The sequence below is a fragment of the Anolis sagrei genome, chromosome 10, assembly GCF_037176765.1.
Source record: "Anolis sagrei isolate rAnoSag1 chromosome 10, rAnoSag1.mat, whole genome shotgun sequence".
NCBI classification, from domain to species: domain Eukaryota; kingdom Metazoa; phylum Chordata; class Lepidosauria; order Squamata; family Dactyloidae; genus Anolis; species Anolis sagrei.
The window spans coordinates 8096598-8117749 of NC_090030.1; positions in this window are offsets into that span (position 1 = coordinate 8096598).

The following is a 21152-nucleotide window of genomic DNA, read 5'->3' on the forward strand; positions in this document are numbered from 1 at the left end:
GGAGTATTGGCTCTCCTGGTTGGAACAGTGCAAAGACAAACAGGGTACATTAACCAAGGTCCTCTACCCAAGCCAGAGAAATAGATAGATAGATAGATAGATAGATTCTTGTCCAGCTTTCCTCAGGGCACAAAAGCCACTTAAATAAATCAGAATGAACACAACACCAGTTAAAAGAGCATATTAAACCAATACATGTTGAAAAACACTCACTAATGTATAATTTTAAAATAATCTGGATAGGCCTGTCGGAAGAGACTGCTCATTACTGATGTTTTCAAGGTAGACAACATATCATTATCCACCTGTTTGGCAGGCTATTCCATAGACTGAAGGCAGCTGAAGAATAAGACCTCTGGGTGGGAGTCCTGGCTGAGTGGAGTAAATATCCCCCAGAGGACTTGGGTGGATTTTGTGAGAGGATGCCCTCCTCCTCCTCCTCCTCCTCCTCCTCTTTTTATTATTTTCTTTTTCCTCAGAGGCAACATCCTATGAACAAATCTTTGCAAGAGCACTCCGTGTTTCCACTAGATACTAGGTTTGGGCCCAAATCAGTTTGAATGAAAATGATTTGTAATATTCGGTTGTCCGTTATGTATAATCTCCAAAAAACAGAACAAGGAGGAGGGAACTGAAAAACCGACCAAAATGGATTAAGAGAGGCAGATTTTATTGGCTACTGGAGAATGGAGTTAAGTCTGCAGTATACCTGAAGGAGGTGTCTGCCGCGGGGCTCTTGGAGAAGATGGGATTATTGCAGCATCTTTTTCTCCCTCCCTAGCAGCAGCAGTATTCGTCCATTTCTTTTTGGAAAGTTCCCTAGGCTCCTCCTCCAGAGCAGACACCACTGGGAACTCACTTTCCCAGCAGCACTTGCATGGGCCAGGCATGGAAAAATCCCTGAGTTCCTCTTGGAGCATGATAGGAATTGATTTTTTCTCTTTCTCTGTTTCTCAGCCAATTAAAAGCCTGGTTGTGTCCATGTTCTGATTAGCTGAGAATGGATACAACTACAATTCCCAGAACCCTCTCTTGCAATTTGTCTTATTTTAAAAAATGTTATGGTAAAAACTTAAAATAATTCTTTAAAAAATCATTAGATTTGGTGAATTGTTTTGAAACTTGGTAGGCCAGCAGTTCTGTGCATACATTTGAATGACTCACTCACTCAATCAATCAATCAATGATTTATTACAGTCTATGACCAACACACTATAGAATGGGGCACAGGTGCTCAAGGAAGGGAATCGCAGTTCCCAAGTAGATCAGATAAAAAAGTGATGAAGGCTTGATGAAAATACACAATTCACATATTGGAAAATATATATATTTGATGTAACCATATTAGAAATAGGAGTTAGAAAATATATAAGAGAAATGTATGTATGTATGCATGGCCTTCACTTCACTTAACTTCTTAAAAGCTGCAAAATTAGAGAGGCCAGCATCTAACAAAGGAATGTCTTGAGGCCTGGCATATTTCAAGAGGTTCTATTTTTCGCACCAGGCACCTTATCGTAAGAATAATGAGGTAGCCGTCAAGAGGTTTCAGGAAGACCTTATCTTAGGATGGATGGAGACTCTTGCTATCAGGTCCGTAAGAAATTCTGGCGATGGTCCTCATTAGTAGCAACTCTTCAGATAGGGATGCTAATGAAGATTGGCAAGGTGTTGAGTTTGAAAATATGCTATTGAAGTCAATGAAAAAGTAGAATTTTGTGACGCACATTATGATGTCTGTATGATGCATGCATAATTATTTTAAAAGGTATATAAACCAAGGATTTCCTTTGTTCTGAACCCTTCTTTCCTGGCTTACCAGGAGGGTCCATATCCAGTTGGTGCCAATCGAGAATAAAGCCATGCTTTTCAGTTCTCAGGATCTCCCTTTGTCTCTTTTCTTCAAACCTTCTCCCTGTCATTTCAAAGCAGATTAAAAATATGGTAGGCTGGCAGTTGTAAATGGGGTCTAAAACTGAGGAAGGTTCGATACAGATAGGCCTTTAAGTGACTAAGGGTTGAGCCTTTAAAGTTTCCCATTGTTTGCCAAATAAAAACAGCAACACCCCTCTCGATTCGAGTAACTTCCCCATAGTGAGGGAAGGGGTTAGCTGAAATTGGACCCTGAAATGGCATGCCTTTTGGCCAAATTGCAGACCTCTACTTGATATATACAATTGTAGGTCAACATTGGAATAACTGATATTATCACAAATCTATATATCTATATCTATCTATATAATAAAGGTGAAAGTTTGCATGTGGCGGACAAAAGTGTGGCGGTGCGACGGGAGGAGTATGTGCCAGCGTTTTGATTGACCAGCCTGAAAGTTCCAACATTCTGATTGGCTGATGCAGTGGTGCTATTTGCATATGGTCTCTGATTGGCCAGCTTCAATAGGAGCCCCTGGTGGAGAAAAGAGTTCATGGCAGAAACGGGGACATGAGAAGGAAATTTGCATATGGTCTCTGATTGGCTAGCCTCAATTCCAAGATTCCGAGATGACTAAGAGAGGAAAGGATAAGGCCAGAGGGGGCTGAGTCAGACAATTACCAATATAGACCACACACAGAGCCCCCATGACCCACTCTACATCCTACTGCAGTTTGGAGGAGGATGAACCATGGATGATGGGACTTACAGTACCATCACTCACATTCTGAGACCACTCTTAACCTCATCCAATGACCAGGACCAAACTTGGCACACACAGCCCCCATGACCCACCCTACATCCAGGTGCTGTTTGAAGGATGGATGATGGGACTTGCAGTACATTCACTCACTTCCTGAAACCATAGCGACACTCATTCAAAAACCAATAAAGACCAAACTTGGAACATAGATCCCCCATGGCCAACTCAACATTCTGGTGAGGTTTGGGGGAGTACAGACTATGGATGATGGGACTTCAAGTACCTCCACTCACTTCCCAAGACCTCTGCAACACTCATCTAATGACCAAGCAAGTCCAAACTTGGCACACAAAACCCCCATGACCAACTCTCCATCCTGGAGCAGTTTGGAGGGGGATGGACCACAGATAATGGGACTCACAGTAACTTCACTAACTTCCTGAGACAACTGCGAGTCATATAAATAACTGATAAAGACCAACCTTGATACACAATTCCTTTCTCAAATAACCCGGGCAGCGCCGGGTCACCAAGCTAGTCTGTATATATAATAAAGAAGAGTGTTTGTTTGTATCGGACAGAGGAAGGGCGGACGGTGTATGTGCCAGCGTTCTGATTGGCTGCCGCTGTGGTGCTATTTGCATATGGTCTCTGATTGGCCAGCTTCAACAGGAGCCCCTGGTGGAGAAGAGGGTTCATGGCAGAAACGGGGCATGACAGAAGGAAATTTGCATATGGTCTCTGATTGGCCAGCCTCAAATCCAACATTCCGAGATGAGAAAGAGAGGAAAGGAAAGGCCGGGGGCTGGGTCAGAACACTCCCAATACAGACCGAAATAGGCACACAGAGCCCCCATCACCCACTCTACATCCTACTGCAGTTTGGAGGACTATGAACCATGGATGATGGGACTTGCAGTACCACCACTCACATTCTGAGACCGCTGTTAACCTTATCCAATGACTGATCAGGACCAAACTTCGCACATAGACCTCTCATGACCCACTGTACGTCCTGGTGTGGTTTGGCCGGGGATGGACCGTGGATTATGGGACTTGCAGTACCATTGCTCAATTCTTCAGACCACTGCAACCCTCATCCAATTACCGATAAATACCAAACTTGGCACACTGAGTCTCCATGACGCACTCTACATCCAGGTGCAGTTTGAAGGAGGATGCACCATGGACGATGGGACTTCCAATACCTGCACTCCCTTCCTAAGACCATTACAACTGCCAACGATGATGGATCAGGACCACAATTTACACAGAGAGCCTGCATAACTCACTCTACATCCTGGTGCGGTTTGGAAGAATTTGACAATGGATGATGGGACTTGCAGTCACTTCACTCACTTCCTGAGACCACTGAGACCCTCGCCAATGACTCATCAAGACTAAACTTGGCACATGGAGCTTCAATGACCCACTCTACATCCTGGAGCAGTTTGGAGGATGACAGACCATGGATGATGGGACTTTAAGTACCTCCACTACCCAAGACTGCTGCAAAACCCATCTTATGACCAATCAAGACCAACGTTGGCACACAGAGCCCCCATGACCCACTCTACATCCTGCTGCAGTTTTGGAGAAGGGTGGACCATGGATGATGGAACTTCCAGTACCTTCACTCACATTCTGAGACCTCTGCAAACCCCATCCAATGACGGATCAAGACCAAACTTGGCACATAGACCTCTCATGACCCACGTTACGTCCTGGTGTTGTTTGGAAAAATTTGGAGATGGATGATGGGACTTGCAGTACCTTTGCTCACTTCCTGAGACCACTGAGACCCTGGCCAATGACTAATCAAGACTAAACTTGGCACATGGAGCTCCAATGACCCACTCTACATCCTGCTGCAGTTTGGAGGAGGACAGACCATGGATGATGGGACTTCAAGTACCTTCACTCCCTTCCAAAGATTGCTGCAACCCTCTTCTAATGACCAATCAAGACCACACTTGGCACACAGAGCCCCCATGATCCACTCTACATCCTGCTGCAGTTTGAAAGGGGATGGACTTTGGATGATGGGACTTGCAGTACCTTCACTCTTACTGAAACCACTGCCACCCTCATCTAATGACAGATAAAGACCAAACTTGGCACACAGAGCCCCCATGACCCACTCTATATCCTGCTGCTGTTTGTAGGAGGATGGCCCATGGATGATGGGACTTCAAGTACCTTCACTCACTTCCTGAAAATAATGCAGCCGTTATCCAAAGACCAATAAAGACCAAACTTGGCATACAGAACCGCCATTACCCACTTTCTCTAATAACCCGGGCAACGCCGGGTCCCAAAGCTAGTATATAATAAAGAAGAGTGTTTGTTTGTATAGGACAGAGGAAGTGTGGAGGGCGGTGTATGTGGCAGCGTTCTGATTGGCTGCCGCTGTGGTGCTATTTGCATATGGTCTCTGATTGGCCAGCTTCAATAGGAGCCCCTGGTGGAGAAGAGGGTTCATGGCAGAAACGGTGCATGACAGAAGGAAATATGCATATGGTCTCTGATTGGCCAGCCTCAAATCCAACATTCCGAGATGACAAAGAGAGGAAAGGAAAGGCCAAAGGGGGCTGGGTCAGAACACTACCCATACAGAGCAGACTTGGCACACAGAGCCCCCATCACCCACTCTACATCCTACTGCAATTTGGAGGAGGATGAACCATGGATGATGGGACTTGCAGTACCACCACTCACATTCTGAGACCGCTGTTAAACTTATCCAATGACTGAACAGGACCAACCTTCGCACATAGACCTCTCATGACCCACTTTACATCCTGGTGTGGTTTGGCCGGGAATGGACCGTGGATTATGGGACTTGCAGTACCATTGCTCAGTTCTTCAGACCACTGCAACCCTCATCCAATTACCAATAAATAACAAACTTGGCACACTGAGTCTCCATGACGCACTCTACATCCAGGTGCAGTTTGAAGGAGGATGCACCATGGATGATGGGACTTGCAATACCTGCACTCCCTTTCTAAGACCATTACAACTGCCAACGATGATGGATCAGGACCACAATTCACACAGAGACCCAGCATGACCCAATCTACATCCTGGTGTGGTTAGGAAGAATTTAACAATGGATGATGGGACTTGCAGTCACTTCACTCACTTCCTGAGACCACTGAGACCCTCGCCAATGACTCATCAAGACTAAATTTGGCACATGGAGCTTCAATGACCCACTCTACAAATGACCCACTCTACATCCTGGCGCAGTTTGGAGGAGGACAGACCATGGATGATGGGACTACAAGTACCTCCACTCCCTTCCGAAGATTCCAGCAACCCTCTTCTAATGACCAATCAAGACCACACTTGGCACACAGAGCCCCCATGATCCACTCTACATCCTGCTGCAGTTTGAAAGGGGATGGACTTTGGATGATGGGACTTGCACTACCTTCACTCACTTACTGACACCACTGCCACCCTCATCTAATGACTGATAAAGACCAAACTTGGCACACAGAGCCCCCATGACCCACTCTATATCCTGCTGCTGTTTGTACGAGGATGGGCCATGGATGATGGGACTTCAAGTACCTTCACTCACTTCCTGAAAATAATGCAGCCGTTATCCAAAGACCAATAAAGACCAAACTTGGCATACAGAACCGCCATTACCCACTTTCTCTAATAACCCGGGCAACGCCGGGTCCCCAAGCTAGTAAAATATAAATATGCAATGTTTGTCATCTTGCCAGAAAATCTCACCAAGGTAGCTAGTCAGTTACTAATGTGTAAATGCAAATAGGTAGCTCTTTTGGAAGAGAAAGCATGTGCACCACAGCTGCATGTTGAGACCCGTCAACATATCAGAGGACATGATGACTTCCTGGAGAGAATAAAGGAGAACTGATCATACAGAACCAACCCAGAACTTGCCAAGGAAGAGGTAGGATAGTCACTGTCAGGAGCAGACCATACAGGAGCAATTCAGGACCTCTCTAAATAATCACTTCCTGCATCTCCACAATGATAGAAGCAGTGAAGATGCTCAAGCAGCAACAAGAGAAATTACATGCAGAGAAAAGAGTAAAGATAGTGGCCAATAACAACAGGATGAAAAAGAAGCTGGTTGGAGGCTCAGGAGTATAGCGGCATCTGGGTTCCAGCCTGGAAAGATGGTGCAGGCATCCAGGATGTCACAGATAACTTGCCAAAACTCATCAAAAACTAGATCAGTACCTCTTTCTTTCCTCTTAATGTGAGAAACAGTAGGACTTCAAAGAACAGTTCTGAGTACTATGAGGTTTTGGGCATGAATCTGTAGGAGTTTAAAGTACAGGATGTTTTCTCATCAGTTCTGCCAGTTCAGAATAGAGCACTGCACAGCAAAGGGATGATACTAAAAGTGAATGACTGGCACCATAGATGGTGTTGACAGGAGAGGTTTGGCTACTGGCTGCAGATGGACTGTACCTCATGACGACGGAGACAAATGTGTTTGGTAGTAGCATGGCAAGTCTGATGAAGAGGGCTTTAAACTAAATCCTTGTATTGATAAAAGCAATGCCTGGATTTACTGGTTTGGGGAAAAAAAGCTCTCCCAGGCACTAACTCTCTGCAAGATCTTTGAGGCGAAATAATGGACAATCAAGTCCAGAAAAAAAAAGAAAATCAGGTGAAGCAAAAAACCTATCCGGAAACTGTAGAATGTATAATAATAATAATAATAATAATAATAATGTTAATTAGTACACTTGGTGCTGTGCCAAGAGATCTCAGCCAGCATTTGGAAACAATAAACATTGACAAAATCATGATCTGTCAACTGCAAAAGGCCACCTGACTTGGATCTGCGCGCATCATTCGAAAATACATCACACAGTCCTAGACGCTTGGGAAATGTTTGTCTTGTGATTTTGTGATATGAAAACCAGCATATAGATCTCGTTTGCTGTGACATACTGTATTTTTCTGTCAGTAAAATGATGATGATGATGATGATGATGATGATGATGATGATGTTGCAATCCCAGGCAACAGCAGGATTGAAGAGAAACAACTGGAAAAGCTGAAACAATATGAGGATTTAAAGAATGAACTGCAAAGACTCTGGCACAAGCCAGTAAAGGTGGTCCCAGTGGTGATTGGCACATTGGGTGCAGTGCCTCAAGACCTTGGCCTGCACTTAAACACAATTGGCGCTGACAAGAGTACCATCTATCAGCTGCAGAAGGCCACCCTACTGGGATTTGCACACATTATTCACCAATACATCACACAGTCCTAGATACTTGGGAAGTGTGTGACGTGTGATCCAATACAACAGTGTTGACAGGAGATCTTGTTTGCTGTGTACTAATCTTGTTGTGTTTCTGATAATAATAATAATAATAATAATAATAATAATAATAATCTTTTAAAAAGAAGACAGGGCCTGATTCTGGCAGCCCAAGAACAAGCCATTGAAACCAATGCCATCAAAGCCAGAATTGAAAAATCGACGACAGATCCCAACTGTAGACTCTGCAAGGAAGCAGATGAAACAATAGATCACAACCTCAGCTGCTGCAAGAAGATCGCGCAGACAGCCTACAAGTAGAGGCATAACACCGTTGCTCAGATGATCCATTGGAACTTGTGCCACAAATACCATCTGCCTGCAACAAAGAACTGGGGGATCACAAGTTCTTTACAGAAAATGAACACGCCAAGCTACTCTGGGACTTCCAGATTCAGACTGACAGAGTTTTGAAGCACAAGACTCCTGACCTCACAATTGTGTTAAAAAACAAAGTGTGGATTGTCAATGTTGCAATCCCAGGTGTCAGCAGGATTGAAGACTCTGGCATAACCAGTCAAGGTGATCCCAGTGGTGATCGGTACACTGGGTGCAGTGCCTAAAGAACTTGGCCTGCACTTAAACACAATCGGCGCTGACAAAATTACCAGCTGCCAGCTGCAGAAGGTCCCATTATTGGGATCTGCATGCATTATTTGCCGATGCATCACACAGTCCTAAACACTTGGGAAGTGTCCGACATGTGATCTAATGCAACAGCCAACAGTTGTTTGCTGTGGACTCATCTTGTCGTGTTTCTAATAATAATAATAATAAACAACTTTATTTATACCCCACCTCCATCTCCCTGAAGGAACTCAGGGTGCTTTAGATGGGGCCAGGCCCAATCAAAAAAGTTAAAAACATAACATATTTAAAATACATAACATCAATATAAAACAATATAAAATAACATTATAACAAAATATAAAGCAAGTATCAGTATCAACAACCAATAGTATAATTCAAGTCTTGTTGTGAGTGGGTGGACTGGTGTACAACAATTTAGAAGGTAGGGCTAGTGAGTAAAGTGCATAGGTCATATAGCAGCAATTTCGACAGGATCATTATAACTTTGGGTACTACAGAAGTAAGGTGCAAGGACAAGATTTCAGGCCATAGTTGGGCCAGGGAATTGTCTAATCAAGCACACAATGAAGCATCCACATCTTTAGTTCTTTTTGAAATGTGGACAGGCAGGGTGCTAGCCTGGGGAGGGAGTTCCAGAGCTGGGGAGCCACAACCGAGAAGGCCCTTTCCCTTGTTCCTACCAACCATGCTTGATACAGGGGTGGAAGCAAGAGAATCACCTCCCCAGAAGATCTTAGAGATCGTGTGGGCTCATAGGGGAAGATGCGGTCACAAAGATAGGCAGGTCCCAAACTGTTTAGAGCTTTATAGGTGATAACCTGCACCTTGAATTGGGAATTTCTCTTTTCCCTGGGAACTCTCTCTCTCTGGAATCTATTGAATTTCTCTGGGATCTGGAGGGGTTTACCATTGTTCATTCTATTCTCTAAACGTAGGATTTCTGCTTCTCACTGCTTCTCTGAGTTTACTGTGAAACTAAATTGGCATTTTAAAGACGATTCCTGTTTTGCTTCTTCCATGGGATTGGAAGAGTACAGATGTTTACTCTAGTCTTACAAGAATAGTATAAGGAAAATAAAAGCTCAAAATGAACGCAGACTAGTTAAGCAAGCAAGGATGTAGGGGGAATCAACAAGGAATCTGGTATGAATAGCAAGTATTGAACCAAATAAGTTATGTGTTTCATTTAAACTGAAATGTAGCCTGGATGAAAAAAAATCACTTATAAGCTGAAATAATATGTTGCTGCTGGGGATTGCCGTTGAATGATTCATGGCAATAGAAATATTGTCTGCTTGTTATTTTGAAAAGAGAACTATATCAACAAATGATGCAGCCAACAACCTTCACTGCGTCTTGAGAATGTTTGTGACAGTTCCATATTTTCATGTATTTTCATATTTTAAATCTCAAGTTCTCTGCATCTGAAAAATAAAATTCTAACCCAATTGCACCTTGACCTTCTTCGAGATGCCTCATTCTCCCTGGCAGTTTCCCATCTTAATCAGTTCTGCTTAACTTCTTGCCTTTAGTTCAGTGTTTCTCAACCTTCCTAATGCCGTGACCCCTTAATACAGTTCCTCATGTTGTGGTGACCTCCAACGATAAAATTATTTCTGTTGCTACTTCATAACTATAATTTTGCTACTGATAGGAATAATAATTTAAATATCTGGCATGCAGGATGGATTTTCATTCAGTGGGCCAAATTTGCTACAAATACCTGATATGCCCAAATTTGAATACTGGTGGGGTTGGGTGGGGGCATTGATTTTACCATTTTGGAATTGTGGTTGCTTGGATTTACAATCAAAGAGCATTCTGAACTCCACCAATGATGGAATTGAACCAAACTTGGCACACAGAACTCCCATGAGCAACAGAAAATACTGGGAGGCTTTGGTGGCCATTGACCTAACGTTTGGGAGTTGTAGTTCTCCTTCATCCAGAGAGCACTGTGGATTCAAACAATGATGGATCTGGACAAAACTTGGTAAGACTACTCAATATGCCCCAATGTGAACACTGGTGGAGTTTGGGGGAAATAGACCTTGACATTGAGGAGTTGTAGTTGCTGGGATTTATAGTTCACCTACAATCAAAGAGCATTCTGAACTCCATCAATGATAGAATTGGGCAAAACTTCCCACACGTAACCCATGACCAACAGAAAATCTGTATGTGCCGTCATGCCTGAGGGCTATAGCTCCTAGTGAAAGAGGGATGGACATGACATCTTTCCCCAGGGGATTGCTTTTTGCCCTCCTTTAGGAAACTGGAACTCCCAAAGACCCAAAACACTGTAAATAACTCAAAATAAGATTTATTGTTCACAAAGAGTTATTTCTTTAAAGCAATGAGCTGGAAACTTCAGAGGGGTGAAGGAAAATATACATTACAATTTCAGTTAGTCCTGGGTCTAAGGAGTTTGAAGCTGAGAGGCCTTTCCAAGTTTCCTCTTTCCTCAATGGCTGTGAATGCTGGAGCAAACCACAACCCCAGTTCAAATGGCCTATGTTTGAAGATTCAGGATCTTCCTCTGGTGCCAAAAGAACCAATTTGAAGGCGCTTGAGACTTCCAACGTCGTTCAGGTTGGTCTGAACATGAAGCATAAGTCCCAAGAGTAAAAAACCTCAGAATTGGTGCTGAGAGGTAATTTAGTCAGGGGCTTTTAGAGTCAAGTCTCTTACTCGCGTCCATCTCATAGACATTCTGATGGTGGAATGAGAGAAGGGAAGCACTCCCCTCCTCCAGTAAGAGGTGGAGCCAAACAATTGAGCTTGAGAAAGCAATTCAACTGGAGCAAACAACATTGACTGACAGCTATAAATAACCAATCAATCCAACTATACATAAGCAGGGTAAAAAGGCAGGATTAGGCATGATACAACAGTTTAAATCTTGCAACTAACAGTTCTACACACAGGTGGTGCCACTCATGCCGTCACACTGTATTTTCTGATGATCTTTGGCGACCCCTCTGACACCCCCCCTCATGACCCCTAGATTAAGGAATGCTGATTTAGTTTAATTGCTAATCTATCTCAACAAATCAGTGTGTGTGTTTGTTTTGTTTTGTTTTTAAATACAATACAACTGTTTGGTTTGCTTCTGATATGATAAATAGTTTCTTTTTCGACACATTTGGTTATTATTTTATACTAAGTGTCTTTCTACCCTGAATATTAAGAAATCAGTAAATTTTGGTAATCCTATCAAAGAAATGCTCAGTTGAAATTGACATCCATCCCTAGTCCCGTCTCCGAAACCAGGTATCTTTTGTGATACCAGTGGATCCTCAATTCTGCTACTTAGAGATGCACAATGTCTCTTCCCTCTCATTTCGCAATTTGTCATCAGACCTGCCAACTCATCCTAGACACTCAGTGTTATCTTCAAAGCTTTTTTCTTTTCCCTCTCTTTCGGTGTTGCTTTGGGGTTCTTCAGCTTGTTTGTGTTTTCATCTGAATAGTCAATCATCACACCAGTCCCGTGGACTACTTTGTTCTGTCATGTTACATTGGACGTACATGGACGTACATTTCATTGTGTTGCTGCTCCAAAAATGAGAGAATACAGAATTATTTTTTTTTTAAAAAAGTCAGATTGTGAAGTTAAAAGACGAAGGAACTGCAGAACAGTGTAAACAATGAGTGTTGAGTGAAGAAGCAGATTTTTTAAAAAAGTATGTTTCGTTTGTTGTGCGGATTGCCAGTTTTCTTTACCAAAAGGACTGCCAGAGTACAAGCTTAATAAGTAGCAGCAAATGGTAATTCATTTTCTTTTGTATTCGTCACGCCATAAAAGCTGTGCAGTGGACTTCCTCAACACCATGGTTCATGTTTAAAGAATCATCAATTGCGCTTTCTGCCTCTCACCCCTTAGACATTAAGCTAATACTGTTCCAGAACATTTGGGTCCAGCCTGTCTTCACGACTGCATCTCCCCCTATGAATTAGCGAGGACTTCAAGATCTGCCGAGGAGATCCTCCTCTTGATCCCACCTCCATCACAAATACAATTGGTGGGGATGAGGGAGAGGACCTTCTCAGTGGTGGCCCCTAGCTCTGGAATGCCCTCCCCAGGGAACTTAGACAAGCTCCCACATTACAGTTCTTTTGGAAAGAATTTAAAATTTGTTTTTTTTTCCAGCAAGCCTTTGAGAATGTCTAGACCAGTATTTCTCAACCTGGGGGTTGGGACTCCTGGAGGGGTCGCGAGGGGGTGTCAGAGGGGTTGCCAAAGACCACCAGAAAACAGTGTTTTCTGTTGGTCATGGGGGGTCTGTGTGGGAAGTTTGGCCCAATTCAATCATTGGTAGGGTTCAGAATGTTCTTTGATGGTAGGTGAACTATAAATCCCAGCAACTACAACTCCCAAATGTCAAGGTATGTTTTCCCCAAACCCCACCAGTGTTCTCATTTGGGGATACTGGGAATTCATGCCAAGTTAAGTTCAAATTAATCATTGCTTGAGTCCACAGTGCTCTCTGGATGTACGTGAACTACAATTCCAAAACTCAAGGTCAATACCCACCAAACCCTTCCAGTATTTTCTGTTGGTTATGGGAGTTCTGTGTGCCAAGTTTGGTTCAATCCCATCATTAGTGGAGTTCAGAATGCTCTTTGATTGTAGGTGAACTATAAATCCCAGCAACTACAACTCCCACGGGATAAAATCAATCCCCCCACCAACCCCACCAGTATTCAAATTTGGACGTATTGGGTATTTGTGCCCAATTTGGTCCAGTGAATGAACGTATATCCTGCATACCAGATATTTACATTACGATTTACAAAAGCAGCAAAATGACAATTATGAAGTAGCAACAAAAATAATTTTATGTTTGGGGGGTCACCATAACATGAGGAAGTATATTAAGGGGTCATGGCATTAGGAAGGTTGAGAACCACTGGTCTAGACAGTAGCCAGAATGGACTGCCAATTGCACTTTATATCTACACTCTATGGCAGTGGTTCCCAACCTTTTTTTTTTTTTTACCATGGCCCACTTGACCAGGGCTCACTTTGAGCAGGGCCCACTTGACCGGCAACCACTCTCCAACATTAGTACCAAAAGAAGTGGGGCTGGTTAGCTTTGTGGAAAAGAAAAAAATATATAGTAGCTTTTTAAGTCCCCGGTGGCGCAGTGGGTTAAAGCACTGAGCTGCTGAGCTTGTTGATCGAAAGGTCGCAGGTTCGATTCCGGGGAGCGGCGTGAGCTTCTGCTGACAGCCCTAGCTTCTGCCAACCTAGCAGTTCGAAAACATGCAAATGTGAGTAGATCAATAGGTACCACTCCGGCAGGAAGGTAACGGAGCTCCATGCAGTCATGCCGGCCACATGGCCTTGGAGGTGTCTACGGACAACGCTGGCTCTTCGGCTTAGAAATGGAGATGAGCACCACACCCCAGAGTCAGACATGACTGGACTTAATGTCAGGGGACTACCTTTACCTTTATCTAAGTCTCTTCTGCTATGTTTTTCAGTGTTTTTATGAGTGATGGTCACTTGTTGGCCTGATAGGTGTATTGTGTCCAAATTTGGTGTCAATTCATCCAGTGGTTTTTGAGTTATGTTAATCCCACAAACAAACATTACATTTTTATTTATATAGATGATAGCGAAAAATATTCAAATTCCAACTTCTATATTTTATTCCAGCTTGAGCAGCCTGGTCACCATTTGTGGAGAAAGAGAATGTTCTCCTTCCCAGCATTGATTTCGTTAGAGTTAGCACCTCGAGCTTCCAGTTTACTGTTGTATTCAGTCTCCGTGCTCTATTTACAGTACAGCAGGGAGGGGATAATATTTCCAGCAACATGAAAATGTCTGGAGGCCCCTCTCTTTGCATAAATACAGTAAGCTGCACATTAAAGCTGGGAGTGAACTGAACTGAACTGACAAACCCTAAACACCTGAAATTTAGGACTGCATTTATGGATTGCATCAACGATATATCAGCATAAAAATGTCAAAGACTGCAAGACACAGATGAACAGACGTTTACGTGTCTTTGGGAACTTTCTGCTTAGGCGCTGACTTTCTTTCTGCATTGACTAGCACTGGACAAAGCAGCAGAGAGTGAATGTCAACTTGAGGTTTATTGAGCAGTGAAAGGGAAGAACTCTAGCAGGGAAAAGAACATCCCCAACCAGGACTCTCATATCAGACTTGGCTCTGATATTGTTTGACCTGCATTTATCTATCTATCTATTAATAATATTATATTATTAATATTATTAATAATATACAGCACTTTCCCACCAACCAAAGTCTTCAAATCTTCATCCAATAAAATCAATACATATTATTTTAAAACACTTTTAAAGATAAGAGCTTAAGAAAATAGTATGTGTTTGACCAGCTACTGGAAACTGGAGGAAGCCACTCTCACTTCTCATGGGAAGGCAATCTGCTGTAGTGGTTCATCCTGCACTGTTTCCATTGCCTGAGGTTTCAGTGCCTAATGATCAAGATACGAGGGTTGAATGAAAAGTAATGCCTCCACCTTTGTAACTCCTCAACAGATGGCAGTACTGGTATGCGGCAGGTACTGGCTTGTTCAATAGACTCTCCTCTACAGTTCCATTTTGGTGGGAAGCCTTAGCATTCAACGGTTGTGTTGTTAAAGTGCGAAGTATGGAACCCTGCACAGATGGTCAGTCAATGTGACTTAAGCAGCGTGCACTCATTGAATTCTTGACAGCAGAAGGTGTCATCCCAAAGGAGATTCATCAGAGAATGCAAACTGTTTATGGTGATTGTGTCGATGTGAGTACTGTACGTCGTTGGGCGAGTAAGTTTAAAGATGTTGAGGTGGGAACAGCTGACTTGAGTGACAAACAAACAGTTGGACGTCCTGTGACAGCAACCACCGAGTTTCACAAGCAAACGTTTGACAGATTGATTCAGGATGATTGTCATATCACTTAGAGAGAAATTTCAAGCATAATCGACATTCCACAAGAATGTGTGGTCACATTATTGCTTTGCTTTGCTATTGGAAGATCTGTGCATGATGGGTACCCGGGATGAGAGAACTGTGAGACGCTGGTTGCGGAAAAAGAGTGCTGACTTCTTCCATGACAGCTCCAGAAAACTTGTTCATCATTGGCAGAAATGTATCCAATTGTCTGGTGATTATGCGGAAAGTGAATAGTGGTAGTTAAAGAGCGCATTCCAAGGATTATTTCTGCATTTGATTTATTAAAATATTTCCATCCAAACCGAAGTAACAAAGGTGGAGGCATTACTTTTCATTCAACCCTTGTACTATAGACACACAGAGGTCTGGAAATGGGGATTTTGGACATTTGGGATTTGTTAGCCATGACGAAGCTGAGTATTCTGGGATGGTTAAGCTTGCATTAGTTGTGCCTGTACAGAGAGAGAAAGAGACTGACAGTCTTGTGTTCAGTTTCCCAAGGAAGTCGAGGTCGGAATGTAAAAATAATGTGTTAATTGGAGATCCAGGGGAGTTCTCTTTTGGTAGAAGGAGTCAGATCTGTCAACAAAGACATCTGGCCAGGGAGAAGGGCCTTTCTCAAAGATTAATTGACAAGAGGGTTCCTTTTGGGTCTTCTCAAGGGAAAAGGCATGGGTTTTTGACTATATATGAGGGCAACTGAGATTGTGTCTTCAGAAGAACCAACATTTAGTTTAGGCAGCAATTCCTGTCTCATGTTTCTTGTGTCTTGGATTTATTTATTCATGTTTATATTCCTGTAACTTTTCATACCTTGGATTTAATGCTCAAGTTTGGTTCCTGTATTTTCATGTGCCTTTGGTTTTGTTGTCCTGGATTATTTTGGAATCACAGTCTCTTGTTACCTTTGAATTTTGTCATGGTTTTGGACATTCCTGTTTCCTGAACTTGAGTTTTGGAATCTTGTTTTCCATGTTTCTGCCTTCCTAGCAGTTTTGAAAACAGTAATATGAGTAGATAAATAGGTACCCATAAGGAAATGCCAGAAAAATGCTGGTGATTCAATCAAGAAGGAATAATTTGTTGAGAGGTAACTAGCTGTCCCTGATGGTTTCCTCTTTTCTTACTTCTCCCAGGCAGTAAGAACCCACATCTTGAAACTGCTAGGCCATTAACTGCTAATCAAGGTGACCAATTGAAACATTCACACCTACCTCCAACAGACAAGACTTCTTTCTTCCACCCTGGACATTCCACAGATATATAAACCCCATTTTCCTAGTTTCCAACAAACCTCACAACCTCTGAGGATGCTTCCTACAGATGCAGGCAAAACGTCAGGAGAGAATGCTTCTGGAACATGACCAGACAGCCCGGAAAACTTACAACAAGCGAAATAGTATCTTCATTGTATATATGTGGGCATTTTACGAAATAATATCTCATTGTATCTCTGTGTGCATATTTCTCTCCAACTGTTGAGAGAAAGCTTGCAAAGGAAAATGTATCACAAATAGTGAAGGGGTTTAAGCAATTTTTCGCCCACTAAAAGAAAAAAAAACACATTTAAAAGTCCTTTCCCTTTTGTATGCCCCTTAGCCTACCACGGGAGGGTTGATGCCTCCACTTTTAGAATCTTTAATGTTTTAATCATCTATTTCTTATCGGAAGACTTAAGGGAACCTTAGCTGGCATTCCTGAGAAATATGGTTCCTTTAGGCAAATCTGTGCAGCTCTTCATTCCTAAAAATTCAGACACAGCAAGGAGCCAAGCAAACAGAGAGAGAACAAATTTTCATTAAAAGAAGGGAAATAACAGACTTGCTGCCTTATAACTTATGAATCTATGTTCAGAAAATCAATCATGGAGAAGTATTTTCTTCAAAAAAAATGATGGAAAAGGATGGGTTGAGGTTTTGAGTGGAGGACGATTTTGTTTACAGCTAGTTTCTTGGTATTTCTGAATATCACTTGCATCACCACACCTTCATTCGTTTGTTTCAGCTCTTGAGACTTTTCCTGATAAGGGTTGGCTTGATGCCCCTTCCTTTTGGCACATTTCTCCCTTTCTCCCTCCATTCGTGCCTCCATTCTGCAGCACTGCTGATCACAGCTGACCTCCAGTTAGAACGTTAAAAGGCCAGGTCTTCCAAGTTCTCAGTGTCTATGACCAGTTTTTAAGTTTGGCTTTAAGTTAATCTTTAAATCTCTTTTCCTGTCCACCAACGTTATGTTTCCCGTTCTTGAGTTGGGAATATAGTAACTGCTTTGGGAGATGGTAATCGGGCATTCAGACAATGTGGCCAGTCTAGTGGAGTTGATGGCATTGGAGCATCACTTCAATGCTGGTGGTCTTTGCTTCGCCCAGCACACTGACATTTGTCCGCCTGTCTTCCCAAGATATTTGCAGAATTTTTCAGAAGCAACACTGATGGAATCATTCCAGGAGTTGAGTGTAACATCTGTAGATAGTCCATGTTTTGCAGGTTATAGCAGGTTTGGGATGACAATAACTTTATAAACAAGCATCCCTCAAGAATGGGAAACATTGGTGGAGGCTCCTTCTTTGGAAGCTTTTAAACAGGGGCTGGATAGCCATCTGTCAGGAGTGATTTGAATGCCATATTCCTGCTTCTTCGCAGGGGGTTGGACTGGATGGCCCATGAGGTCTCTTCCAACTCTTTGATTCTATGACAGGAAAAGAGATTTAAACCTGGGCTTAAAGCCAACCTTATAAACTGTGGCATTGACACCGAGAACTGGGAAGCCCTGGTCCTTGAGTGCTCTAACTGGAGGTCAGCTGTGACGAGCAGTGCTGCATAATTCGAAAAGGCATGAATTGAAGACAAAAGGGTATAACATGCCAAGAAGAAGGCACGTCAAGCCAATCTTGACCGGGACCGCCTTCCATCTGGAAACTGATGTCCTCACTGCAGAAGAACATGCGGATCAAGAATAGAGCTCCACAGCCACCTATGAATCCACCGCCAAGACACCAGACTTGGAGGAAAATCATCCTCAGGCTACAAGGGATCGCCTAAGTAAGTAAAGTTCCTAAATGATGTCGTTCCCATATGGAAATTTGTATGCATTTGGCAAAATATGCATGTCAGCATGCACTTTTTCTAATGTATGCATTTTTATATATGTCCTCTGAATTGATTACAATATATTTATACTAAAATCTTTTAGTCATTTGCATTTTGGGCTGCATGGTTACATCATATTTTATTATTCTCAACTGTACTGGAAGCTTTGAGAATATATAGTAGTTTCTAATAAAGGCGTGCTTAACCGCGTGGTGATTCTCCAAAATGTGACACAAATGCTAGCAACTCCACCCAAATCTTGTTTCATTTCTATTAAGTTCTTGATTATAGAGAACAAGATACTGGATATGACAGTGTTTGGTGCAGACCTGCAAGCACAGTTGTGCGTGGATTCTGTTTCCTTCAGTACCTCCGGTGCCTTCAATACTTTGGGGGCCCATTCAGGTAATGGCCCTCCCGATACAAAAACCTGCCCAACATGAAAGCAAGTGAGAGACGATCTTGGCTCCTCCTTCCCTATTCTGCATCACAGTTGAATCCTTTTATATTTTCCTGTATTTTCCTGATTATTTTTATTTAGTGGGACTGACTGGGATTTGGGGATCTGAGGGATGGTGGGTGAGGTGTGGGCACTTTTGGGGGTTTTCACCCTTTGAGCTTCATTTTCTCCTTACCTTCCTCTCCCATTAGAAAATACATCTAAATAATAGGCTTGGGCGGTTTCGTTTGTTAATTTCGTAATTCATTATTAATTCGTATTTAAATTAGCTTACGATCCAATATTGAGCCATACAGGAATAGTGTGAGAAGTAAATTAGATTCGAAACAATTTTTTCAATTTATTTCGTAATTATTTTGTTATTATTTCGTAATTATTTCGAAATTATTTCGTAATTATTTTGTAATTATTTAGCATGTCTGGTGCAAGTTTTATAGTTGTTGTTTGTTTTATCACACCAACAGTCAACAACAGAGGGAGAGGGAAGCTTCAGAAGTTCCCCCTGTCCCATTTGGAGGTTTTTTTTTTAGCATATTGCGCAATCACATCCACCATTAATGAATCGATTCATAATTTTATGAAATTTCGTATATTTCGAAATATTTAAAAGGAAAATTTCGGAATTATTAAAAAAAATGAAACGCAAGGGCCCCCTAAAAACAAAACGGGTTTAGAACCAAATTTTTCCATGGTTACCCAAGCCTACTAAATAATAATAATAATAATAATAATAATAATAATAATAATAATAATAATAAGTAATCCCAGCAAACAAAAAGAGATGCCTACCTCTCCTCTAAAGTAGAAAGTGGAAACATACTTAAGGAAGCAAAACCCAAAGCAGAAAGAAGATTGCAGCCTTGCAGGCAAAAGAGAGGGAATTTTAAAGGTAGTCCAGGGAGGATAACTCCACTGAACTCTAGGTCATCACTCTTCCTTCTCTGAGCCTCCTTAAAAAGTCTTGGAAAGCTGTGCAATGTGCTACTGCTGGGAGAGAAGAAAGCATGCGTGCCTGCCTCTCCTCTAGAGTAGAAAGTGGAAATAGCTTTAAGGAAGTAAAACCCCAATCAGAAAGGAGATTGCAGCCTTGCAGGCAAAAGAGAGGGAATTTTTAAGGTAGTCCAGGGAGGATAACTCCACTGAGCTACAGGTCATCACTCTTCCTTCTCTGAGCCTCCTTAAAAAGTCTTGGAAAGCTGTGCAATGTGCTACTGCTGGGAGAGAAGAAAGCATGCGTGCCTGCCTCTCCTCTAGAGTAGAAAGTGGAAACAGCTTTAAGAAAGTAAAACCCCGAGCAAAAAGAAGATTGCAGCCTTGCAGGCAAAAGAGAGGGAATTTTTAAGGTAGTCCAGGGAGGATAACTCCACTGAGTTCCAGGTCATCACTCTTCCTTCCTTAGGTCTCCTTAAAAAGTCTTGGAAAGCTATGTGACATGCTGCTGGTGCTGGGAGAGAAGAAAGTGTGCATTTCTACCTCTCCTCTAAAGTAGAACAGCTTTAAGAAGCATTTATAATCCAGGTCTTGATGAAGTATATGGAATGGGAGCCTGTGGGAAGTCTCCCCTTCCATATGGGCCAAGGGGCAGAAAAGAAATTGTTTTGTTTTGTTTTTCAGATGCGGAACAAAAATGCCCATTTGGCAGCATGCCTATTTTTGGGATGTGCTGGAAAATTGATATGGAGTGTTTCTGGTATTCAACAAGCAGAAACGGATAGCAGTTCACCCAAAATGCACAAACCTACCTGTAAGTCCATCACATCATTTGATATTAGACTAATTTCACTAAAGATTTAACCTCATATCCACTTCATGCAAAATTTATGCTATGGTACTGTGTCTCAGAGACTATTTTACACCAGTGTGAAATAAACAAGGGATTGGTTTTGTAGTTAATGTTGCACACCAGTGACATTTCCATTATTCTATGAAAGCCATCCTGTAATTAGAAATAATTATTAATAATGCTACCGAAATACACTTAAAAGGCAGCTAGAGAAATTTCAGGGATGTTAAAAATTTTAGAGCCCCCCTAAGAGAGGAAGAAGTAGGATGAATTTGCATTTCCATGCTTCGTCCAAAACTATTTTGCCTCCAGCACAGCCAAGTTTTGGATTAATTAGGCAA